The sequence below is a fragment of the Pseudopipra pipra genome, chromosome 1, assembly GCF_036250125.1.
Source record: "Pseudopipra pipra isolate bDixPip1 chromosome 1, bDixPip1.hap1, whole genome shotgun sequence".
NCBI classification, from domain to species: domain Eukaryota; kingdom Metazoa; phylum Chordata; class Aves; order Passeriformes; family Pipridae; genus Pseudopipra; species Pseudopipra pipra.
In genome coordinates, this window is record NC_087549.1 from 116,913,063 (window position 1) to 116,938,972 (window position 25,910).

The following is a 25,910-nucleotide window of genomic DNA, read 5'->3' on the forward strand; positions in this document are numbered from 1 at the left end:
GAGAAAACAAAATCCTGGGCTTGGCAGCGACAGCACGAACACACACTCCCACACACGCACCCCCACACTCTTCAATTTTCCAAAGGTAAAATTATTAGGGATTTTCCCCCCCCCCTCCGAGTCTCCTGATGAGGATCCCGTCTGCGGGAAAAGGCGTGTTGTATTCGCTAGCGTGTTTGTATTCGCGAGGCGATTTACTCATCTCCCCGAAACCTCTGCTGTCCATCTCTCCCTCCCTGTCCACCCAACGGAGAAAAGTGATTTGGCTGGAGCCACCCACCACCCCCAGCCCAGGTGTGGGCGAGGGGAGCAGCCCCGGTGGGCAGCCGCGGCTCTTCCTGGAGGTGCCGGACCCACTCGTGAATGGACAATGGGGACCGGCATTCCCACCGACCTCACCCGGGGCACATTTGGCTTGATGCCTCCAGTTTCCACAGCCTATCGAGGTATCACCTATCGAGTTACTTGGTGTCTTCAGTGGCCGAAAATACACTGCACTGTCACCACCACGCAATAATGGATCGGAGTCCTCCCACGGGAGGACCTCGAGGTGATCCGCAGGCACACAGGACTGGCTGCTGGCTCGACAGGGCGCTGTTGCGACATGACGCCTGGGGAGTCCCCAGGGGTCAATTACAAAACCGAAGCCGCCGGAGCGGCGGGGGACGGAGGCGGGGGGACACCCCGAGGCCGGACATCTCCGCCTCACAGCGACCGGGGGCGGGGAGGGGGGGCAGCCGAGGCTGGCTTCTCCTGAAGCCCGGGCTTCCCATCTGACGCTGCCGGGTTCTGCCCGTTCCCGGGATGCCAAGATGGCCCCAGCGGGCGGCGGCTTGCGGCGGGCCCGGGTCCGGCCATGGGAAGCCTTCCCCATTCCCCGCGGCGAGCGCCCCTCGGGCTCCCCTGGGACCCGGCCCCCTGCCCGCCGGTGGGACCGGTGCTGTGAAGCCGGCCCCCGGGAGGAGCCTGCCCCTGAGCAAGGCTGGAGGCTTGAGTGGGAATGAAACCTTAAAGGCTGGGTTGGGTAATGGGTGCCTGTGGCTTCTTTTGGGGTCAGCTGTCAGCAGGGCTGCCTGGGGATGCTGTGCCCCTGCTCCATGGGACAGCAGCTTCACACTTTGTGACTCAACACAAGGATCTGGTCATGGCACTGGTCTTTCACCATTTATATCCCCTAATCCTTGAGTCAGAGGTATCCCTAGAGGGGACATCCATGCAGGAACAGTCTTTCCCCTTGTTACCCTCTCCTCTGCAGCACTGCATACGCTGCTTCTCTCTCCTTATCCTCTCTCTTTCTCTCGTTTTCTGCACATATCTCAGCAGCACCTCATTTCCTCTTGATCCATCCCAAAACTACCTACACTCCCCAAACTTGCCACCCAGCCTCCTGCTTGAGCCATGCAGTGTGTTAGACACATACACCCCAGTGACACTCTGAGCATCACCCTGACAACAGAAGGAATTCCACTGGAGTGTCAACATTACATGGTCTTTGAGTGGGGAGTTTTGATTTTGGAGCTTTTTTTTTTTCTGCTAACCCACCTCTTCAGTCTTTATTACCTGTGGTACCATGTATGAGGCCTCAGTGAACTGTCCTGCAAAAGCAGTTTGCTAGCAGAGACAACCTGTCTAGTTTGACCTGTAGGAATGACACTTAGGAAGCCGTAGTCGTTCTTCCCTCTAGTAACTGGAGCTTTGACATCTCCACCACTGACCATGGCCTTGAAGACACGTAAAACTTCATGAAAAATGGCATTTAGATAAGGTGGGCGATCTGATGGCTTCATGCCCCTCCTCGACAAAAGGGGGTCAGAATTCAGCTCCTGTAGACTTAACAGCAACCAGCTGCTCTGTCAGCATTCTCCTAATTGACCCAGGGGGCTGTGGAGGATGGGGCTGGCGGTATGGTGGTATGTGTCAGGTGACAGATGCAGAAGATGAGAGGACACAAAACAAGGTGACCAGGCTTCACAAATTTTACTGCTTATGGAACAACTCTTTTAAAACAGAAGATCTTCTCTTTTGCCGCAAACAAACCTCCAGCCCTTTCCTGTCATCACAGGAAACATGCACCAAAGTCAAGTCAGACAACTGTTATTAATAATGAAAGCCCTCCACTTCTGTAATAAGGGGCAGGGAAAATGTAAAGAGTGCTATAAAATCACACAGGCACTTTTCCTATATTATGTTAATAACCTTGGTAGGGGGTTATCTGTAAACTAACCTTTTCTGCAGCACACAGTCCTTGGTAACCCTGTTCAAAGTAATAATACGATAACCAGCAGCAGCAGTTATTTACTTTGAAGCCTACCCAAAAATGCTTTTGCTGAAAGCACCTACTAATGTCATCGCTTGAGCAGCTGTTACAGTGGCAACTCCCATATTATGACTCACCTTCTAGGTCATGGCTAGGATCAGCAATGGGCTGTTCTCCTGTGCTAGCCATGCCATACCCACAGCCGTGGAGAGGGGGGGGGCCAAGAAGCCGACTTCTGTGCCCGGAAATGTTTTTGCAGCTTGCCTTGCTACCATGCTTGGCCTCTCAGCTTTGTATGAACATGGAAGAACTGCAAAAAAATGTAAAACACGATCCTCTTTTCCAGCAAATAGGAGAACTAACTCCTGTAATCAATCTCATCCCATCTTAGGAATTTGGACAAAACCTCACTGATCTGCTTGTATTTCTTTCCTGTGAAGTGTGTGCACTTCATTGGGTGAGCTTTCCTTCTTATCAGTGCTTCCTCTCGCTGTGTCCTTTTTTTTATTTTCTTGAACGAGTTGTGCAAAGGACTTGCAGAGCAAAACTGACCCAGATTATTCATTTTCCCTGTGCCCCAAGCCTTTTTAATCGATGGCACTAGCTCAGTGTAGCCACTGAATAGGATTAGTCACTTTTCCCTCTGGATTGAGTTTGGAGGAGGCTGCAAAGATAGATGGCTGAAATCAAGTTGCCTTTGGGGCTTTGAGCTTAATTCACAACAGAAGGTAGCCAATTCAAATCACTATGAGCCTTCCACTAAGGGAAGGTGACTAGGATTAGTCCCTTTGTACCATCTCAGTTCCAAATACATTTTCAGCATTATTTCTGGCTGTTCTGTTTGGGTCTGAGCCAAAGCCCCTTATATTTCCAGCAATTCCAGTGAGTTTTGCATCAGACCTTTTGTGGGGAGCAGAAAGAAATGATCATATTTTTGTCTCTCCTAATGTCAGCTTGCTGGTAATGTCACACTTGCAAGTGACAGCAGCAAATCCAGAAACATACTGATACCTTACACAGCCCTGGGATGACACATTTTGTCCTTTTTGTGTGCCCCTGTGATACAAGGTGAGGTGGCAAGGAAAAGCTACAATAAACTCAGGATTTACAACACAGCTTTTGAGTAAAGCTAGACAGAAACTCTGAATTGGGCCAAAAGAGGAAGGAACTTCATTCAAATGAGACAAAATGTAACAGAGAAACCAAAAGTGGCTTATTTATGTGACATAAGGTAGTGAATTTACAGTCTCACCCTTTGGTTTCCCACTCACAACTATCTTGCCATAATTTAATAATGCTGTCCAACTTCCCTTGCTGTAATTTTTTCACACAATACAGCTCTTAGTCCTTAGAGTTTTATCTTTTTCGATTCCTTACAGAAGAATGAAAGGGTCCACAAGCAGAAAAAGAATTGTTTCCTCTCCTTTTATTCCAGTACCAAAGAGGACTCAGTTGTGAAGGAAAAGTTTAGATCTCATTGTCAGACCCTTGCTTGCTGCTTGCTACTTGGTTTTGGTTCTGTTAGAGACTAGTCCTGTGACCTGTCTGAAGGCCTTGCTGTGAGACTGTCGTGTGGGCAGAAAGACTTGAGACCTGTTTCATGTTTTGACCTTATTAAAGTCCTGGCTGAACTCCCATAGATATGAAGAGCAGCTGGCAATTAATTCCAAATGCTTAAGCAGAGAAGTATAGCAGCATATAACTATACATATCTTCTGCCTCTACTGTGCTTCTTTTACGCCTCTGCTGGTATATGATCTGGTTCGTTTTGGTAATTGAAAAACTGGAGATGCTTAGATCAATTACATTTTGCAGCTTCATAAGAAGTTTCAACAGGGGGTTCTGCCTTGCTTCCAGGTAATGCGATTGAGTCTTAAAATTGCTTTATCTTGAAGATACAATGATTCATTTCTTTCTCAGTTTGCCCAGTCTGTAGCTAGTACTTAGCGACCAGGACTGAGAGCTGTGTGGTTCTTCCCCTGTCTATGTCTCTATAGCATTGATTCCATATTTCTGATCTTCATTTTCCATCCTGTAAAAAAAGAGAATGATGTTCATCTGGAGTTAGACTGAAAGTGTAAATAGAGGTGCACATTCAGACTTCATCCCTAGCCACTCATTAGTCTTTTTTGTTGCTTCCTTTTTGTGCCTGATGGACTTCCTTTTCTGCAGAACAATGCTTCTCCTCTGTGCTTCCTTTGGGCTTTGCAGTAGCTGGCTCTGCTTTTCTTCATAGAATCATAGAATGGTTTGGGTTGGAAGGAACCTTAAAAATCACCTACTTTGAACTCCCCTGCCATGGGCCGGGACACTTTTCACTACACCAGGTTTCTCAAAGGCCCATCTAGGATCTCTGGATTGCTGTATTCCTTGACTTTTTCTCTTCTGGCAGTGCATGCTCCCCTAGTTCAGATGTTTTCCTTGTTTCTGCCTATTTTTCAATTTACAGGAACTGCTGCTTTATTGATCATCATCATCTTTCCATTTCTACATACCACTTTTCCTTGGCAGCAGTACTCAGGTTCTGAAGAAACTCAGAAAGTGGAATACTAGATTAATACTAGATTAAGTAGTAGGTGGACTATCATCAAACAGTAGTACCATAGGAAAGATCCCAAGGTGATGACATTCCTGCTGGCAAGACCTGTGGGAGAGATGAAAGATGTTGTCCAACATGACCCACACAAACAGACTCCTGTAAGCGGTGGGTCAAACTGCAGCAAATGCAGTACTTTTGCCACTCTTCTTCTGCTAGCTTGCAGGAAAGTCCAACTTGACGTTTAAACTTGTGTTTGCTTTTTATTTGTCAACACTAAATGGCCAATGGCAATGTCTATTGCTGGACAAAATCTGTAGATGAAGCTTTCCACCACAGTAGTAAATGGTTAGGTTACAACATGCCTATGCTGGCATAACACCAGGTATAGCCCTGTAAAAGCCAGTCTAAAAGACTGGTTTGCCAGCACAAAGTGCACCTCCTGATGTTGCATTTTTTCTGTACTGCTGTATTGCCTGCACAGCTATCCCAAGAGATCTTTTTCTGGTGTAAGGTTAACCTCAGAGTGTCTCTGTCTTGGAACAGAATAATCAGAGAGGAGAACTGATGGGGATTGGCTTATTAATAGTGTACACTTACAGTTTATGCCTCTGCTTTTGTAGTGTTCTTTCATAATTTCAGATGAAAAAGGACAGTGTTTATTATATGGTCACCAGAATGTTACAGATTGCCCGTAGACTCTGAATATGTTCTCTGAAAAATCACTCATTGTAAAGATGAAGGTCTGCAATAAGACATATAAAATGTCGGTCAATTGTACTGAATGTGATATTTAAGAACTCAGTAATAAGTGGACAAAACAATTTTCCTAGTATTTGAAATAAAAGGGTTTCTCTCCTTGTAAATAATATTTACACCTACAGTCCTTTCTTTCTGCACTTTCAAATATTTCTCAGTGTCACAGTATGGGTCACTCTGGCCTAGATGGGTTAGTACAAGAAATTCTGCTTTGCTTGCTCATATGCTGAATTGGTAATATTCTAGTTTATTCTTTCTATTAAAAATGAGAGTTTTCCCATCTGCTCCAATTTTGTGGATTTGTATATCCATGTGAGGAAAAAGTCCACGTCCTAACTTCTCAGAAAATGTATTTAGTGAGGATTTCAATTGAGTCTTTCAGCCTCTGCCTCCTCATCTAACAAAGGTTCTTCTCAACAGAGAAAGATCAGGAGAGGTGTTCAGGGCTCAGTAATTTCACTCTGTGGCTTGACTGCAGTTCAAGACTTCAATGGTCTTCAACTGCAATTTTTCTCCCTAGGCCTCCTTATTATTAGAGCCCTTCAAAAGGAAGCAATAGAATCACTCAGACTTTTACAGATCCCTGATGCTGCATTCTTGAGAAACCAGTGTATTGCAATTCTTTTCTTCTCTTTTTGTCTGACCAGTACATGGAAGCAAAGAATAGAACATGCATCTGATTGTTAACCATTACTTAACACCTGAATCATATATTTTTTCATCTTTATTGAGTGATAAAGCATTCTTCATTTCCCACATAAAGTCCATAATTAAAACAAAAAGTTGTATGCTGTTAAAAACTCCAGCATTAGAGAGCCCTTCATTTCAAGGCTTCTTAAACTTTGTCTCTTTTTTTTCTTCCTGATATAGGCCATGGTAACTCTCAGATTATGCCAAAGGTTATAGAAGTGTTCACAGCATGGACTAAATCTTCACACATAACACTTCTTCATTATCCTTTCTCACGTTCATGTTCACAAAAGTTCCATGTGGCATCTTCTGCAATTGCTAACACGGAAGTATAAGCTTAGGAAACCTAAACATTTCTGAATAACCTTGTATTGTTCTGTTCTGTTCCCATGCAATCATAAAAGGTGTCTTTGAAATATGACTTCTTGCTAAGCTAAAGAACGACATGTCTGTGGCCTGAAGGACAGCTAGATATTTCAGGTTTTATCCCTATAGATATGTTTCACCCTTCACATCAATACAATCATACAGATAGAGTTAGGCAAGAATAACACTATCTGTGAACTCCCGTTCCAGCATAAAAATACTGTCTCTGGTTCATCTAATACCCTTTCTAGAGCAATATAAGTCAAAACTGGAAAAAGGCTCACTTCTAGACTGTTCACACAAGGTATTATACCAGTGTAATTATATAACATTATATAATATAATAACCTCTTTTGTTGCATAGACATGCTTCAGGAAACTTTAGCCATGGCGTAATGAAGTTTCTTTGCCAATCTTTTAATTTAACATTTCTGTTGAGTTAGAACAGGAACAAGAGGAGCTTCTTTTGATACTCTGTTTGGGATTTCTCTCAAAGAATTTACTGCACCTTTTTTACTCCTTTGACTTTGCTTTTCCTCTCTGCATAGCCTGAAGCACTGCCTTTCTCCATATTTGTGGGACCATGATTCTCTGATTGTTTTTTACCTTTTCCACTTTTTCTTCTGTATACACTTCCTTCTTTCTGGCTTTTCTTAACTCTCTGCAAGTGATTCCTGGAATTTTGGCCAGTGTGTCCAGTCAGCCAAGTTTTTTTTTCCCCATCTTCTCCAGTCATACAAAATGGTCAATTAATTCCTTTCCCCCCTTCCTCCCATAGCAAATGCTGCTATGTGAGATCCTTCTTCATATTCCTGCTTCTCCCGGGCTTACAGGCTGCTCCATGAAGTGCCTTGCAACTGTTCATGGAAGCAGCTTTCTCTCAGCGGATCAGTAACACAGCAAATGCTCTACAGCCTCACAGGTCCACAGGGGCCTGTAGTTTGAGAACCACTACCTATTGCATTAGTCGGTGTGATAAAAATAGGAGCCCTCTGGACATGAACTTTTCATTCTTACAGCATAACTGGGCTTTAGGCGTTACCACTGTATGAACAGGACGTAATAACATAACTGCAGAAGTCAATAAATATTTTTATAGAAACAGTTTTAGTAAGATGTCTCCCAGCCTAGAGACACGTGTGTAGTAAGAATCCAGTGGTGTGTATGCTTAAAGCAAAGCAGAAAATCATTCTTCCTATACAGTATTCAATGTTCAAGGAGTGACTGAAACTGCACAGCTCTGTGGCACTTTGGGTGGCAATCGTACCACACCCTGGAAGGGTTTGTTTGCAAAACTGAGATAGAAAAAAAAAAAGACACTGAACAGTAGATGTCAAGAGTACTTCCTCTACTAGGTATAGTCAGAAGGAGAATTGCTCTTTGAAGATTTGCACATAAACTGCCGTGTCCTCAAAAATGAGATTTGCATTTCAGATCTCAGAATTTATATATTGAAACTACAGGCAGTCTTTACAGCGTGGGCTGATATGAAAGGCATATTCATATGATTATTTAAAAACAGCTAATAATGAAATGGAACATTACCATTTTTTCTAGGAATTTGTTGGCAAAAAATTTGGAGATTTTTCATATAGCAGAGACAGGACTAGCACCTTTCCAATGCCACCCTTAAATTCTGCCATTATTTTTGCTTTAAACATCTGCTAATCTCAAAAGATGCCCTTTTTTTTGCCAATGCCATAGAAAGATGACACTCACCCTTCTAAATACACATTGTCACACAGGTCAAACAATGCAATACGATCATCTGCAATCTGGGAAACTGTAGGTTCATTTACCATGATAGTATTTCACCAGTTTACGTTTTATTTAAATTCATCAAGCCTCATGCACTGACTGATGAAGTCAACAAGATTCTTTTCACTAGTTTAATCTGTTTCAAATCAAGCCATTCGATAAGAGCAGATTTTTGGAAGCAACTCATTAGTGGAGATGCTGCTGCTTTCTGCAACTAGAAGATTGCCATTGGGAGAATCCTTTAGTTGCCTTGACATCTGTGCTGTAGCTGTGTGTTGTGGACATGTAACCCAGGTATTGTGGGTTTCTTTAATTTAGCTTCCTTGATATCCATTCAGTTATGTTTTCTTCCACTACTGTGAAATATTATTTTCCTGTCTTCTAGTTTCTGTGCTATTGGCAGTCCTTCCTCTGTGCTTATCAGAAAAGCAAAAGAGAGGACAGTGTCACACTTGAATGATTTCTTATAAGGTTGGGATATACTGTAGGTTTCACAATAAGAGAACCTGGCCAATGGAGTTTGTATATATAGATTTTTCAGTTTTGCTGCAGCTATGGGATTAGGCAGCACAGTAAAAGAAAAAAAAGTGAAGAGAGGGATTCTGACTTTGCCTTGGCATAACTCTGTTTAGTTCAGCAGGTTTACTCCAGATTTACACTGTAATAAAGCGATCTCAGAGTTAAGCCAAATAGATCAGTTTACGGTGCTTTTGGAGGCATCAATTTACTCAGTCACTTGGAAAATCTTACTCCCCTACTGCCAAAGATCTGGGACAATTCACTATTCTAATATATTTGGTGGCCTGCACTGTGGTGTATAGTGTGGTGTTTGCTTAGTAGAATTAGGAATCTGTAAAGCAAATTTTATACAGCAAGCCCTTCCCCCTCTTGTGCTTGAGGGCAAAGTAAGATGCACAGGGAATTTCCTGTCCCTGTAGAAAGACAAAAAGCTAATGAATGCTTCTGGCCTGTAGCAGACCTGGATGTAGCCTTCCTGCCAGTGATCACTTATGCAGCCCTCAGAAGCAAATTATAAATAGACACAGGTCTAAGTGATCTTGTTCATGGGGAAAAGGATGCCAAGAGCCTGCTGTGAGGAATCCTGTCCTGACTGGTAGGATTTCTCCCATGCTGAACAGCATCTTTTCTCTCCTTCATTGGATGGACAGTATTCCGGTCCCACTATTAAATGGCTTAATATACTATCCTTGTTCTGTAATGGGACAGGCTTAAGCAAGCTTGTAGGTGTGAGGGAAAAGGCTGTTAGCTTCCTGTATCAGTGGCAATTACATGAAGTAGGCTTATCAATGATGACCACATGCTACTACCATTATGAAAATGGACTCTGTGAAAGTGAAAATAGATGAACGTTGCTGTTTGGAGTTTTTTTTGACAGATTTCTTTTTTTTTCTTTTTTTTTTTTTTTTTTTTTTTTTTGTCCTCTCCATGGTGTGAAATGGCATTTGGCAAAAAGTATCTGAATGCTGGAATGCGTCATTTGGTGCCCTAAATGTTTACATCCAAATGATGACACAACATGCTGCAAGAACAAAGGTCTGTTGGCTGGAATCTGAACTGGTTTCCTAATTCACACCTGTGCATTGGCAGACAAGCAGCCATCAATCACAGACTCCCATGTATCCTGGCTACAGTGCTATGGGCAGGGCTGGAAACATTTCTCAGAGTGCTGATGGGAGGGTTCCGGTAAGAGAAAACACCAGAAGAAAAGTAAGAAACCAAAGGTAATAGAATTACAGGAAACAGGGCTGGAAGGGATATCAGGAGGCTGGATTGACTATACTTGTGTAATTCCTGACAGGTGAGATTAAAAAAATCTCTTTGAAATGCATTATGGCCACAGAGCCACAGATACAATTTGTTAGAAACAAATTACTCTCTACATCTGCTAAATATTAAAGCACCATTGCAAAATGGCAGACAGCAGTTTGAATTGCTGTACAAAAGTTCCTATATCTTGTTTTATTCAGGTATATATAAACTATCTGTATAAAATATTTATCTACAGGATGGCAGACTATAGGTGTGCATTATTTTGTTACACTCTGACAAGAAATGGAATTTGTCTAGAGTAAGACTTGTGTAGCACACATGAAACTGGGCTCATAATCAGCTTTTACAGCTTTCAGTTTTATGGATGGATTTTGTGTTTGAGAAGAAAAGTAAATAAAAGCAGATAAAAAAGAAAATTAACTACTATGCAGCTAAATCATCTTTAGAAAGGTATCAAGGCCAGGTCTCCTCATTAGTTTCTTTCTTCATTAGTACTAGAAGAACAAAGAACAGCATTTACTCTATATTCTAAAGATTAATTGAAGTGGGGGATGGAACAGTGAAATTGAATTAGTAAATTATTAACCAATTTCTAAGTAATAAGAAATAATCTATTACAGAGTCTATCCCTCCATCTAGAGATTTGTCTTAAGCATTTGTCTTTAGGAGAGAAGGTGGAAGGAATAAAGGGACACAGACCAGAGACAATCCATCAAGTCAGCTATTGGAACATGAATAATGAAGACCTTTGAACTTGGCAAATTTTCCAGATATCTCTCTCCTTACTGTGACTTACAGATTGTCTGAGGGTCACTGCTTAATCTAATGCCCTCTTTTTAATTTTTGCCCCAACGTTATTAAAAATGCTCCCATTATAATCTCAGCAGCTGACAGTGAAAGCAACAGTTAACAGGCCTGAATCTGGCAGTATGTCAGCTCAGGAACTCCCTCCAGCCTGCAAATACAACTCCACCCACTCACATTTTCAGGAGAGAAGCCTAGTGCCAAGGCAGCGCTGGCGAAGGTGGTGACTGGGGAAGTGGAGATTCTGGCTTCTTTGATTTCTGAGGCTGCCTATGAACAACCGGGTTCTTTCTTGCTTTTTGAGTCAAACCTCGCTTTGATGGCTGGAAGGTTTCCTCTTTGCTTATTTCTGACATTAAAACTCTGATTTACTTTTAGAAACCATAGTAAGTAACACTCGTGTCCAACTGAAACCAACAAACTTGCCTCGTGTAAAGTTCTGACTAAGAGGAAGGGTCTGGCTTTCACTACAGATACTTCTCAATAGCCTCATGGTTTAGAGGTGTTTCGAAGCAGCTCACAGGGGTGAGATTTTAATCTATCCATTCCTACTGACTCCTGGTGTATGGGATGTGCTTGCAGCATGCATGAAAAGATTGGGCAGGAGGAGGTACAAACATATTGGGCATGTGGGGTACAAACAAGCACCTCCACCCATCACAACTACCTGATGGAGGTTATGGCTCTCCTAAATCTACTGAGGCCCTTGGTCTGGCAAGGGTTAAAGCCTTTACACCAAGTGTAAAGCTCTATTCCTCTCTGCCTGTATGATGCTCTCCTTCTGACCTACTTCATATTTGTATCTCTCAGTTTACAGCTGCAGCCCACAATACAGACACAGTCTCTGCTCAGAAGTACAAATGTGTTTTGTCCTATAGCCTAACTGTGCTCCACAGTCTATAGGGCCCTATGAATGGCCTTAATGGATTTTAGAGGCTGGAAGTAGGATTTTTTGGAAAACCTCTACCCAGCAGAACCTGAGTGCCAGATTTCCCTGGCTGGGCTGCAAACTGTGCAAACATACATTGCTCTCTCTCAGACTTCTGCTTAGGCTTTGGTGCAAGCCCACAAACAAATAAAGTACTAAATTCTTTACTCCCACCTCCAGTCTTAAATGAATAGCTGCTTGACTCATTGTACCCTATGCACACCTTTAATGAATCACTTCAGCTCCGGCGATGAGCCTGTCTCCCCATCCTTGTTCCCTGTATGTCAACACCCCTGTCTCCTCCCCAGTTTGGTCCAATGGCTTAGACCATCTTCCAGGCACTTCCAGGGCCTGCCAGGAGTGGGAAGTGGCAAAAGGACACAGTTGAAATTGTTCTGTGCCTGGCTCACTTTCACCTCAAATGATGCTCCTGTTGTTCCCTTTAAGCTACAGCTCTCAGTTCACATTCAAGAGGGGCCTGAATCCAATTTCTCCCTTTCATCCCTCCATCCAAATGAGTGTTGGCTCTGGTTTGTAAACAAGAGAACAGCTACGCACTTCAAGCAGCTGGTTCATAGTTGCTCCAGAGTACACCCTGCCACTGAGAAAGAGTGAGAGGAAGCTCCTGGACTTGCTCTCTCAGCTTCACTGTGTAATTGGACTCTAAACCATGTCAGACCCAAGGGTAGACCTACAGTGATTGCCTGTTGTTGGGCAACACTGGCTGGTGATGATTTCTCAGCAGAGCTTTCACTTGGAAAGTTTCATTCCTTCTTAAAATGCTCTCATGATGCTGTGAGCGGGGATGAGCTACAGTAGCATCCACAGCAATGCACTTCTGGATCTGGCTCTCCCATCCCTCATGCCTAGTGTATACTATGCAAGGTTCTGCTCATACTGCTGTATAGAGACACGCTACATAGATGGAGAAAACCTGCACAAAATCCTTCTGACTAGTTTGTATTCACTTTTCCTCTGTGCCTAAGGGGCAGGCTTAGAGTCTCTGAAAAATTCTGCTTTCTCCTTATATCCCAAGCCCTCTGAGTTAAACCATTGCAAAGGAAGATACAGAGATAGTAAAGGAACAAGGGATTTTCTTGTAATTTTAGCATTTATTACCTTCTTAAAGATGCAATTGTATAAAATAAGTGATGTCCTGGCAAAGGCTAGTGTTATCCTGCGCCAGACAATTTTATCACCCTAGTCCATGAAGGCTCTAGTGTACAACATAAAGCTGCTTTGCTTTCCGACATGCCAGTTTTTTCAATGCCAGACCTCCCTTGGCGGCTCGAAGGAGTTTTCCTCCAGATTTAGCCCCTCTTCAGCATCCTTCTGCCCTCCTGTAGGTACCACCGGCGCTGAGCCGGAGCTGCCCCGAGCGACCGGCTCGGCGACAGGAGGGGGAGCTCGCAGCGCGCCGGCTTTAATCGGCGACTTAATTTAGCAACGCTGCAAAATCACCACTGCGGCTGAGGTGTCCATAGGGCCCTTCTCAACACCTCCTCCCCCACCCACCGCAAAAAAAGAAAAAAACCCAAAAAACAGGAGAAAAGGGGAGTTTATACTGGGGTTCAGGTGAGGATGGAGAATTTAACTAAAGTAAAGGGAAGCTGAGAGTTGATGAGGTTGCTGGGCAGTGATGGAGATAGTGGATCTTAATATATATTTACAGCACTAGCAGCAATGAGTAAGGTGCTCCCAGTAGTAAACAACACTTTTCTTCTGGTAAACTGGATCAGGTTCACTGCCGTTGCACGTTCCTCAGTTCAGCTGAGGTATCAAGGGTTGTGCTCACTTACACTAGCACTGAATTTAGCTGTCTATATACTAGGACACCCATGAAGGGAACAATGCCATGCCAGTGGAAAAGTCTTTGTTTCCAAAAGTGAGACAGGAAAGCATTGACTACCAGTCTCATCATAAAGTCATAAGACTGATCAAGCTCTCCTCTTCAGTATAAATTCAAGTCTGTGCTGTTACACGGAGTCATAGGGGCACAGTTTGGGTTCATGCACAAACTCTGCCACACCTTTAGGCCTGACAAAAGGCTCAGCCCAAGTTAATATCACGCTTCATAAAGTTAGGATGCTTTTCTGAAAAATTCCTCTTGGACTTGGAGGCACCCCACTTTTCTTCTTTTGCTTTCACTGTTTTTACCCTTTTCTCTGAGAAGTCAGCTGAAGGCAGGAGCTGGGAAAAATTCCTAACCCGTCAAAGCACCTTCCTGAAGATATTTCTCCCTAAGGATGCAGAGGAAATCACAGCTTTCAGATTGCATTTGTCCAATTTGTTAGACAAAACTAATATCAGCTTTTACGGAGGTAAGCCACGAGGACAACCTGTGTCTGTTTCACAGCAGCAGTGAGAGCAGCTTTTTTTGGTAATAAGACCAAACCCTGCCTACCTTTGCACACAACCTGCTGGTGCAGTACTGCAGCTGAGCTTGCCTTTAAAATGGACAGAATTTTCCTTAATGCAGACAGTCGTGTAGAAAGTTAATCTCCTAATATTATAGTGATATGTTGAAGAGAGATTTATTTTAGAGCCCCCTAAGTGCTTGCATTATTCTCCTCTGTACAATTTCCATGAAAATTCCCAAATTTGATATCTGGTAATCTCTCATAAGATGGCTTTTTAAGGTAAAATATCCCTCTCCTTATCTGTAAGGTCATGACCTTCATTATTAGTGCAAGCTGAGCCTACGACTAGTAAAAAAGAGCCTACCTCTTGAGCTAGAGGAGAAAGAATCTAGATAGATCAAGCTGTTTAGTGCCAAATTAAATAATTTCCTGATGAGCTTTCCCAGATAGAGGGTTGTATCTTCCCTTGCTGTGGAATAGGAGCAGGGTTCTCTGCAGGCACAGAAAGCTTTCTACAGATACAGCCCTGTGATTCATTTAAACAGAATGAACCTCAGTCTTAAACCCATCTAAAAATGTTAGTGGAATCATGAACACTGACCTTAAAATGAAAAATGATTTGCAACCTTTGCAGAGGTGTCTTTATCATAGTGCCACGATTTAAAGTATTTTATCCACTCAGCTACACAATCTTACCATTCATTTGCAGTTGTCATTTTACCTACAAAAGCATTCACTTAATATCCCCCAAAGCAAGAGGAACTTAACGAGTATTACAAGGGGAAAATTATTACTAGTATATTGTATAGAAAGGCTGTAAAGTTCAAACAGAGGGAGTTGTGTGTGCACACCACGTTTCATGCAAATTACATTTAATAGTTTAACACTGCATTACATTTTGCCTCCTGAATAAAAATGCTTCTTTAGTTATTTTTCTAATAATCTATGTAACTTTGGGGAACTAATTAAGGCAAACCATTTCCAACATGCCTGTTTAGCTGCCTATATCAAGTGGCCTATTTTCAAAAGTGCTGACTACTGAAGCTATAGTAAATATTTAGCATCCCTTACTACCTGGTAATTTTTATGTGGTCAGTGTAAATTTAGGAGCCCTATGTGAGCTACCTATGTGATATTTGTGCTTTAATTATTTTAACTGTAAGCCCATAGCTCACAGTAAGAAAATTAAATCTAAGAACCATTTTTAGTAAGCTTATTTCTCCTCTCCTTTCCCCTCTTTTGCTCTAGGAAAAGATGCCAACCTACAGTTCTTTCAATGTAAAGGTGCTTCTGTAGCTGCAGAAAAATGCTGACATTGCTCCTTGATTGCAAAAGGAGCATGTGACACATAATTAATCCACATATGGACAAGAATGTCTTCCAAGACTGGAAATGGAAAACTAATCAAGAGCACATATGACACACTGGATCCAGCACACATGGTTCACTAGGACTTCTTGGCTGCCTCACATCTGGCTGGCTCAGAGCGCAGGCAGAACCGCACATGACTGCCTGCCTTCTTTCATGGAGACATCTGTTGAACTGAAGCCTTCAGTTTTATCAGCTTAGTGAGTGCTAAAGTATGGTTTATCTTGCTTGGACTATGGTTTTGAATGTATTCATTTGCTTCCAGTGAACTAGCACAATCCAATATGTATATTTTGATTCCTAAGCCTTTGGCTTGGTCTATACACAGCTTTTGTACTCATATAAGTAACAAAAGTGCTAGCACAATTATTTTTTTTTTTTCTTTTAAATCCAGGGACATATCTCACAGAAGAAAATCTCCTCTGGCAATTGACTTGAAAACTGCACACCAAGACCTTATTTGGAAGGGCCAAACTGACTACTGCTACAGATGCCAAATTCTCATTGGCTTTAGCAGAGGATCTACTTCAGAAAGGATGGAGGTGTTGTGGTTTATATCACTGTGTTGGCTACTGGAAGCAGCTGCGCTTTCCAGTCACACGGAGAATTATTGAGGTCTCAAACAGGATGCTGAGGTTCCCAAGGATGAGCACCTCTGGAAAGGTTTAGATTTGGTTTCCCAGGAACTTATATCTTTCCTCAAAATGTAGATGAACATGAAGACAAACTAATTCTTCATTGCTGGATGCCATATGTTATATAAAGATTTACAGAGCTGTTTGTAGCAGGTGCTTTGGCTGTGCTGTTTACTGCTTCAATGAGAGACCAAGTTAGATTTTTATATTCCTCTCCCATAATATTTAATGAGCAATATTTATGCTTATGTCAGAGATATGCTTTGAGCCGTGATTATTATCTGCAATTTTGCACTGTAATACGATGTCCAACTTCAATACTTACTGTTATGAGGCACCGTTACGAGGCAGTGGTCCTTGTCGTCTGATCTTACAAAATGTAGAGAGTGGTTATGGTTTTCGAGGCTGGAAAGGTCTGTGAATGTGAGTAGTGAATTATGAAACTGGTGAATTTTTTGTGTCTTGAATCTGAAGAGCAGCCAACCAAAGCAACGTGCCTACAATATATATACACACATAAAAATGCACACGCGTACTCGCACATAAACAATACAGGTATGGATACAAAAATTCAACTCTGTAAGTGTGTCCTGAATCAAATATACTAAAATAAATCTCAACTATATTGTCTCAAAAGCATCCCATAAATAGAAAAGTGCTCAGACATGTTTGACCCTGCTAGCAGGGTACCATGCATCACCTGCTCTGTAATACCTCACTTGAAGTACCTGACTCATCAGTCATGCTGCCTCCCTTTTACAATGGGCTAAGGGATGGGCACAATCTCCCATCTCATGGGAGGCTATTTATTGGACCCTGTAATGCAGACAGGAGCTTGAGCTCTATTTCTGAGAGAAAGGGCTAACATGAGGCTAATTCAAAGGAAGCACATGGGACAAGGCCCTGGTGGGGCCAAATCACTGTGAATGTATCAAAGTGGAAATTTGCATCAGCTCAAGACAAGGGCTGATGTACTTTGAAAACACAGAGCCTTAGTGAAACAGAACATCGTTTCTCTTTAAATATCTGTTAACTGTTACAGCACTTCAAAATGCAATTGAGGGGTAAAGATTGCAAAAGTACTTCAGGCTTCCCCACAAAATTCGTCTTAGTAGGACTATGTTTGAGGTACAAATCTTTCAGAGAGATCTTTACACAGAGACTTTTAATTATTTTCATGGAAAGATGGTGAAAGGAAAGTAGACAGTGAGCTATACTCATGCACGGGTTTGTGAGAGAGGGGGAGGGAGGGAGTCTAATGTCAAGGAAATCGTCAAATCTGGAAAAACCTGTCAAAAAGGGCTTTCACAGTAGCTCTCTTTGTGAGAACAGTTCTTCAGGCAAGTCCTCTTGGGGCTGAATCACACAATTCATGAGAGAGAATTGGTGGGTAAAATAGTAGCAATGATCTTTAAAAAAGAAAGTCCAATTTCCACTTCCCATTTTGTCATAAGCTGTCAGGAAGTGTTACACAGTGCTATTAAACAGCTGTTGCCTTTCTTCTTCAAGATGGGTGATGTAATGCTGGTAGAGAGCATTGCTCTCCCTCGATCTGTGAAGTGTGGTGGAAATCCCCCTAACACCCACCCATACGGTGAAATTGTAGTTGCCCTAGATGGTTTTTCCTCCTAAATTCAAGAAATTCAGTTTTGTTCCCTGGGACATTCCTGGGCTGAGATTTAATATTTTTCTTGCAGAGATGGATGCTGTGACCAGCAACTGTCACGTTGGATGGTTACAGGTCTGGGTGAGGAGACAGTGGAGAAACTGGAAAGAGGATGGTGCGAGAGGAGATAGCCCTTGAACTAATGGAAGCTGTTTTTTATTAGCTAGTCCAAGGAACTACTTCAGCATGCTTTTGTTTGACTGCTGACAGGCAACAGTTCTATAGTGGCATCTACCCTCTGTTAGGAGACTTGGAAAGGAATTAAGACTGCACTATAAACAAGGTCTCACTGGCTTTTGTTGACATCCTCCTGATTGACACAAGCACAGATGAGAAGAGAACCTATCCTCAGGGCTTATAAAAAGCCCCCACATTTCTAAACTAATTTTTTTTGTGTGATTAAAGCTGGCAGACTGCTGGTGCTACCTCAGAGAGAAGTGAATCAGTACATAGTCACTTGGCTCCACATTCCTGCTGTTCCTCAGGCAGCCAAATGACAGTGAGAGGGGGAGGGAGGAGCTGTGATGAATGTGTTGCAAAAAGCACTAGGGTGCAAGAAGATGGGGGAAGAGGCAAGCAATTCCCTGCTTCAAAGCACCATCCAGCATAGATTTCTAACTCACATGAAGTGGTATATCTGATGGAGATGGTTTGGATGGCTACACTGAGTTACTCAGTGCTGACTCCATTATATGAGCCAAGCTGATGCTATGAGGCTTGTATACCTGAGTCACCATCAGTGCTGTCAATCCATTGCTGAATGGTCCCAGCCAGCAGAACCATCATCCTGCTCAGGTTATCCTCCCTGCAGTAGCTAAAGAATGTCTTTTGTTGTAAGGCATCACTAGGTACTTATGGGATGAGTCTCTCACTGAAGATGGCTCTTGTAGTGGGAAACTGCAGTGGACAGCTGAGTTCTTCACCAAACTCAGCATCTGCTGGGTTCATGTGCTGTGAGGAGATTTTTACACCTGCGTGCAGATGTTAGGTGTTACTTTGCAAGAGTTTATATTTAAAAATCTCACAGTCATTGGTTTATATGGACTACCAATTCTGCATTTCAGATGCTCCCTTCATCACACAGCTGCATAGGAGAAATTATTGGGACACCTTCACTGCTGATCCATAAGGAAAACGGTTCAGCAGAGCAGTGGACTGTGCAAGCTAAGACTCCTAAGAGGAACGAGACAGGCTCTCTCCCATTGCCATTGAAGACAACATCTATTTGCACAGAGTGAGGGATCAAATGACAGTGGGAAGAAATGAGGATTTTCAGTCTTCTCAGAGGAATATTATAAAAAAGCAGAGTAAAAGGAAAAGTGTATAAAATGCCTTGACAGTGCCTTTTAAGAGAGTCACCATGTGTTATTTTAGCCAAGTGTTTATTCATTTCTACTTAATGCTGTGTGCTAAAGTTCTCAAAGCTGCTGGCAATACTCAGTGGAATAATTTTAGAGCAACCTTAATAGAATGAGCAGAATAAAGGATTGTTCAAATATATTGTAGCAAGATAGCTTTTTAATAGAACAAGTTATTCAAAACACTGATGTCTAGGGCTTGTGAATGGAAAAAATCTCCCCTGTGTTTAATTACCCCAGCCTGTCTTTATTTCCTTAGTATAATTCTAAACACTGCTTGCTAGTGCTGGATGTAGTCCAGTTGGAAAGTTGGTATTTGACCAACGATGTGTCTTATTCACAGGCTGGAGGTCCAAACAGGATGACTACAGCCAACCATTCTATCTGACCTCATGCATTATGCAGGTTATGGCATTCTACCCTGCAAGGCCTGCAGTGGAAGGAATTACTCTTTTCCGCTATTCCAGATTCAGGAAAGCATTTCTATTTAGAGCAGTACTTAAGCACACACTTAACTTTAATGATATGCTTAATTCCCATGCAGTTAAGTGCAAGTTTGAGTTTACACCTTTGTAAGAAAACATTATGGGATCCAGTAACTCGGTCATACTGAAAAGTGTACTTTATGACTCCCAATGCAAAGTTAAATCTGAAGGGTTTATTGAAAAAAGTCACATGGCTTGCTAATGTGACCTTCAGAGAGATCTGATTTGCTTGGGGATTTTCAGGCCTACGAGGCTCCAGTGGTGTCGCCAGTTGCAGTATGAAACTGCTCAGGAACTATAAGTGATATCCCCTTCCATTTCACTTACTAGAAAGGATATATGAATCAATAATATTTCATTAATTCAGTAACAACCTCTGTTAAACCTCTCTAAAGACAAGAAAGAAAAGAAGCTGATTTTGTCTTGATTTCCAAGGTTTTTTCACTTGCTTGGGGAATGGAGAAAATCTCCACTGCACCATAATACCTTACCTAATTGAGCTCTTAGATTAATGTTTAAACTTCATTTGCAAGTCCATTACCAAATCTAATCAGTTACAAAGGTACCATCAAGGAAAGGATTTTTTTTCAAATCCACTTCTAATTCACATTTCTCCTCACAATCGTCCAAGGCACTGGCAGTGGCTGCAAGTACTGTATTATAGATATTCTACTTATACCAGGAGAGGAAAAGAAACTACAGAATATTTTCAGTGGAGATGATAATATACAAAATTACATTAAGTTCATATGCTAGTGTGAGCCAAAAAGGAATTTGTTAAATCCTAACTGAAAAGGAATTTGTTAAATCTACTGAAACTTTCAATTATCAAAGGAAAACAATACTAATGTTCAGCCTCTTTAAAAATGACAATACCACCTTTGAGAAGGTACTAGATTGATTGCACTGAAGACTTTTCCCTAGATCAATTACCTGCAAGAGATGTGCAGTGTTATCCACGGCATCTTCCAGTGAACTGAAATCCTGGCACAGCCCAGAAGTTTCAGGCCTGCTTAATTTTCCATGCTCATATACTCCTCAGCCCTGTTGCTAATAAATCCTCTTCACATTCAAAGTAAAATGTTCCTTTTGAGCTGCACATCAGAATAGGACCACCAACTTCTCAGTACTTGGGATAGCAAACAATATAAATGCTAACACACAGCTGACCTGACCAAAGCTGAATGGGTGACTTCAAGCCAAAGACTGTCTCTCCCATTACCTAATCCCTGAGACATCCAGACTCCCATTCTCATCAGCACTTAAAAAAAAAAAAAAAAAAAAAAAAAATCTGGATTTTATTTTTATAACTGTACTCAGAAGATAAACAAAGCTGAAATCAAGATCTAGAAATGAGCAGTGTGATATTATACAGACACCACTACTTTCAGGGAAATCAAAATTTTGCTGCTGTGTCTGTGTAATTGGGGAAAGATCTGCCTACCCAGGGTGGTCGGTCCCCAGCTTTGGAAGGGAGGGGTGTTTAGGGGTAGTTGCTAAAAGTCAGGGGTTTAGTGACCTCTGCTAAATCTCCTGATGCATCTATTCATTTCTTGATCCCTATGCACCCTTTGCAGCCTGCTAACCCTGTCAGCATAGTAATCTCTACAGGAAGCAGTGGTTGGGAAGGAGTTTTGCAGAGTGCTGGGAAGAAAGTAACCCTATTGCTACTACAGTGAAGATAATATTTTGCTGCACTGGATTGTCCACTAAAGCAAGGGTGTCTTCTGCTTGTCAAAAGGTCTCTGATAGAGGACAAGAGAGGCCTTTCCACAAGGCTACTTGACTTAAGAAACACGATGAACAAAATCCAACATACTGTAGAGAAGCTGTAAGGTGTCTCCCACTCCGTGTCATTGGCCTGCTGTGTGCCCTTGGGTTTCTCTCTTAGCCTCGCTTCTCTGGTTTGACAAACAGGAATGATAATTGTTATATTAGCACTTACCTTTGTAGAGCACTTGGAGATCTGTGGATAAGAAAAGTACTGTGTAAGTACTTCTGCAATGATATGCTGCTGCCTTTCAGTCTCCCTGTACAGAAAAGAACGAGAGCAAAGAACAAAAAGAGAAGCAGGTAAGAATGATTAATAAATATGCAGCCTACGGTAGCCTCTCTCTCCAGATAAATGTAATAGTGACAATGAATGCAGAGGAGGAGAGGGGCCAGCGTATGGCAGAAATGAAAGTGTAGACAATGCTGGTATTATATCCACAGATCCTTGTCTCCACGGACTTCAGTCACTGCTGTGTGCTTGAAGCTGGTCAGAAGAATCCCCAGCAGAGGTATCTGACTACACGCCCTTAACGTAGGATCACTCTGCCTGCTTTAAACATGAAGAAGAAGGAGGGAGGGAGAGCCCCAGGGTTCAACGTCAACAAGATATAAACTGCTTGACATTCTCCTTCTGAAATGCCAGCACTGAAATTATCAAGGCCTTTTTTCTTTCCTCCCCCCCCCGCCCCCCCGCCCAGTGCTCTGTATTTCCCCATGTAACAGTGTGCAAACATTTTATCAGCAAATACCAAGGGGGTGGGGTGGGGAGGGTGTGTGAAAAATCGGCTATCTAAAACTGATAAAACAATTTGGCACGGACACAGCAGCTATCACTTTTAAATGGCTGTGAGCTTTCAGAGGTTTAACAAGTTGCAAGGATAAAATTCTGGGGATTGACTGCTCCAAGGGTGAATGGGAAGCTGTGCTCACTTGCCCTGTGACATTTCTACTTGCTCCACTGCCCATGTTACTGGGACTGTGCCCTGATGAAAGAGGTTATACTGCTCTGCCGTATAGCAACAGTCCGTGACACTGTGCTAACAGTATGTTTGGGACCATTACTTAAGTGATAATCTCACTGCTCCTTTGTTTTATGAGGCAATAATCTGATTCCCATGTGCATAAAATGAGGCCAAAGGGTAAATAGTTTGTTATAATGAGGGAACAACATTAATACTGATGAAAACTAGAGGTCAGTGTTATTATTTCTGTTATGACACCCATTCATTTAATAATCCTTCTGTTCATATCCTAACAGCAGGGATCCATGTCCTGGCTTTGCAAGGCAGTATCTGTCCCCTAATAAAGGCAGATATTATCCTGCTGTCTCTCTCTCTCGATATGGTTCCTCATTACAATCAGATCTGAGAGCCTCACAACATGGTTGTGTGGTGAAGAACTCCTGGAGAAGGAGCAGAGACACTAAAGAGACATCATCTACATGGCCCCAAGGTATCAGTGGCAGGATAGGGAACTCATCGCAGGTTTTCTATTTCACAATAAGCTTCCCACTTTGTGGATTCTCCTTCCTTTCTGCTGCATCTTTCCCTCTCCCCAAAGTATCTACTCTACTGACAGTTTATCATTCCCAGCTGAGAAAATATTCCCAGTAGGCGTTAGTGCATCGGTGATGCATTTCTATGGGTTTTTCTTTCCTTTTTTTTTTTGAGAGAGAGAGAGAGAACAGGACTATAGTTGATCTACTTAGAATGGGCCTGAACATAGTAATATTAGAGGGTGTTCCTAATAATAGAATAGAGTAGGTAGTGTCAGATTTTCTGAATGAGAAAAATTTCCATATGTATGAAATATATATAATGATATGTATAATTTCATAAACGAGTTAAGTTAAAAACATTTTAACATAGACTTTTAATAAAATATACAATCTCCAAGTACTCTGGATCCACCTGTTCCCATCTTAATCTCTTGTCACCGAGTTAACCTCCTGTTAGGTAAATCCCTTCTTCTTCTTAATACTGGTACGTATTCTTCTGCTTGTGGAGTATATATATAAATATTATTATTATCATCAATACTATCATAATTATTATTATTTCTTCTGATGCTGTGCTGGGTAGGAGACACAAGTATGAACCAGCACTATGCTGGAGTAATGCACATAGAACAGTAGATATATTTTTTTTTTCAGATCAGCTGTAGGCAAAAACTTTATAATAAAAACAGATGGGTAATAGAAAACACCTGTTGAAGAATAGGGCCCTTATTGTATATATTCTAGGTCATTTAATCTACAGTATTCAGTATTATTGCTACTTATATAAAAAATACTTACTGATATTAATAGTGAGAAAATTTGACAGTGAAATCAGTGGAGTTGGCTCTAACAATCCACTTTGCTTAAACACCTTTTTTTTCAAGTACTCCTGCAGGCCAAATTTTCAAGAAGTTTGATGAAGCAGAGAGGCAGGAATGACTGACAAATATGATACTTTTAAAAAAGGGCATTTTTATTGTAGGAGCTAAATGAAAACTATTGGGATTAATTCTCTTCAGGTCTTCTAGAATATTGTTTTGAGAGAAAATAGAGAAGTTGAAAAAACAAATTATTTGGTACTGGTAGTGTGAAACTGAACTTTATGATGAAAGTCAACATTCTCCTAGTTGTGGAAAAGACACTGTATCTGCAGAATAATACCATTCTTGGTAAAATATAATTTGCTGTATGGTTTATTAAAAAAAAAAAAAAATCCTACAAAGTGTAGAGTTTGAACCAACGCAGATAGGCTTCCCAGGTGTGTATCCAGATCTATGCCAAAGTAGCTGAAGTCTATTCTACTGACCCAATGTGGATACTAAGAGACTGCATAATGACTGACTGTCGGTGAATCTGAAACTTCCTTGTGAAGAGTTTCAATGGTCTTTGGACTGGGCTTAGTATTAACTATTTATCACAGATAATACTAGGAACCTCCAGATGATTTGCTTCATTTGCTAAGCAAATGAAGACATTTGTTTAAGTAAAAATTCAAAGCAAAATTTTTGAGATAAGAAAATAAAGAAAATTTGTTTTCCAAGCCTGTTGTTAGGAAAAAATTTAGCAACAGGAATTCTCACCCCATCCCAACCCCAAAAGAAATTAATTTCTTGGCCTCTAATAATATTACTAAAGAGTAAAGTTGTAACTAAAGTAACAAGCATCTGATTGTTAGAAGCACCCTCCACTCCTCTCTGGATGCCAAAAGCACCAGTTCATCCTTTCCCAGTTGGCAATATCCTGTAGTACCAGAATTCCTTCCTTTAATTCACTGATGCACAGAAGTTAAGGTGAAAAGGGATCATTAGATATCTTGCATGGCCTCCTGTGTATCACAGACCATTAAATTCCTTTCAGTTATGTCTGGAATGAAGCCAATAATTTGCATTTGGCGAAGGCAAGGGCTGATTTGAAGATGCCATGAGATGGAGAATAACTTGTTCCTTTGGTCATGTTGATCACCTTCACTACCAAAAAAAAAAAAAATTCTTACTTTTCTAATTTGAACTTGCCTGGTTTTGGTTTCCAGTCATTAGTCCTTGTTACAGTCTTCTCCTCTAGGCTGTGGAACCCTTCTATTTTCTGCCTACAAGAAAGGTACTTCTGTGATATAATTCAGTGCCTTCAATATGCTTTTCAATAAGCTAAAGCACTAAGCTCTTGCATCTCCTGCTGCATAGGTTTCTCTCTGTGCTGGTTTAAAAGTAAACCAGTGGGAGAAATGAACCCAACTCGAGAGATTACAAGTCAGAGTTACAATTTACTAAAAAGATTACAATAAATACAATAATACAGAGAAAACTGATTTTAACCCCCAAAGACAGATGTATAACTCAGCACCCTGGGACAAGAACAGAACAGTGTTTGTTGGTCCCTGTGCTGAGCACCACGTGCCCCCCCGGGGGCAAAGTAAAAGGAAAGAAAAACCTGTTGGTCCAGATGATCATGGCAATCCTGTTGAGAGTGGCAGTCGCAGTCCTGTTGGTGTTCTGGTCCTCCTCTCGATCCAATGAGTGGTACCAGAAGTCCCCAGCCCCGATGTTTATATATGCTCAAGTTCAGGTGGGAATGTCCAGTCCCTCCTCCAGGACGGGGAGTTTCACAATAGGTGATTTAACTCTGTGAGTCATGGGATATTTTTGGAATCTTTGACGGTCGAGTGTTGCAGCTGCCTATTTTGCCAGTCCTGGGTGGCCCATTAGCAGAGATGACCCCTCAGTCTGGGTGTGAAGGTGTTAATGCCTTTCCAGAGCGGAGTTATCACAGCTGAGTCATTGATGTGAAAACAAAAGAACACTCCCCTGCCTCACAGTGATTCTTTAACACCCAGTTTGTAGCCTGAGGTGTCAGGTGTGCCCTGGGCAGCTGCTGCAAACGA

General features: G+C 41.8%; 2 long non-coding RNA genes across 2 annotated transcripts; one reads left to right on the plus strand and one right to left on the minus strand.

Annotated features, from left to right (window-relative positions):
• Positions 1-12,981: 12,981 nt before the first annotated feature.
• On the minus strand, positions 12,982-25,636 carry LOC135423178 (uncharacterized). Its single transcript, XR_010434732.1, has 4 exons — positions 25,460-25,636; positions 21,707-21,791; positions 16,578-16,667; positions 12,982-14,129 (listed from the first exon to the last, which is right to left on the minus strand). It is a non-coding gene; the product is annotated as an uncharacterized LOC135423178 (long non-coding RNA).
• On the plus strand, positions 14,110-17,487 carry LOC135423186 (uncharacterized). The gene is made up of 3 exons (XR_010434737.1): positions 14,110-14,210; positions 15,498-15,817; positions 16,012-17,487. It is a non-coding gene; the product is annotated as an uncharacterized LOC135423186 (long non-coding RNA).
• Positions 25,637-25,910: the final 274 nt, after the last annotated feature.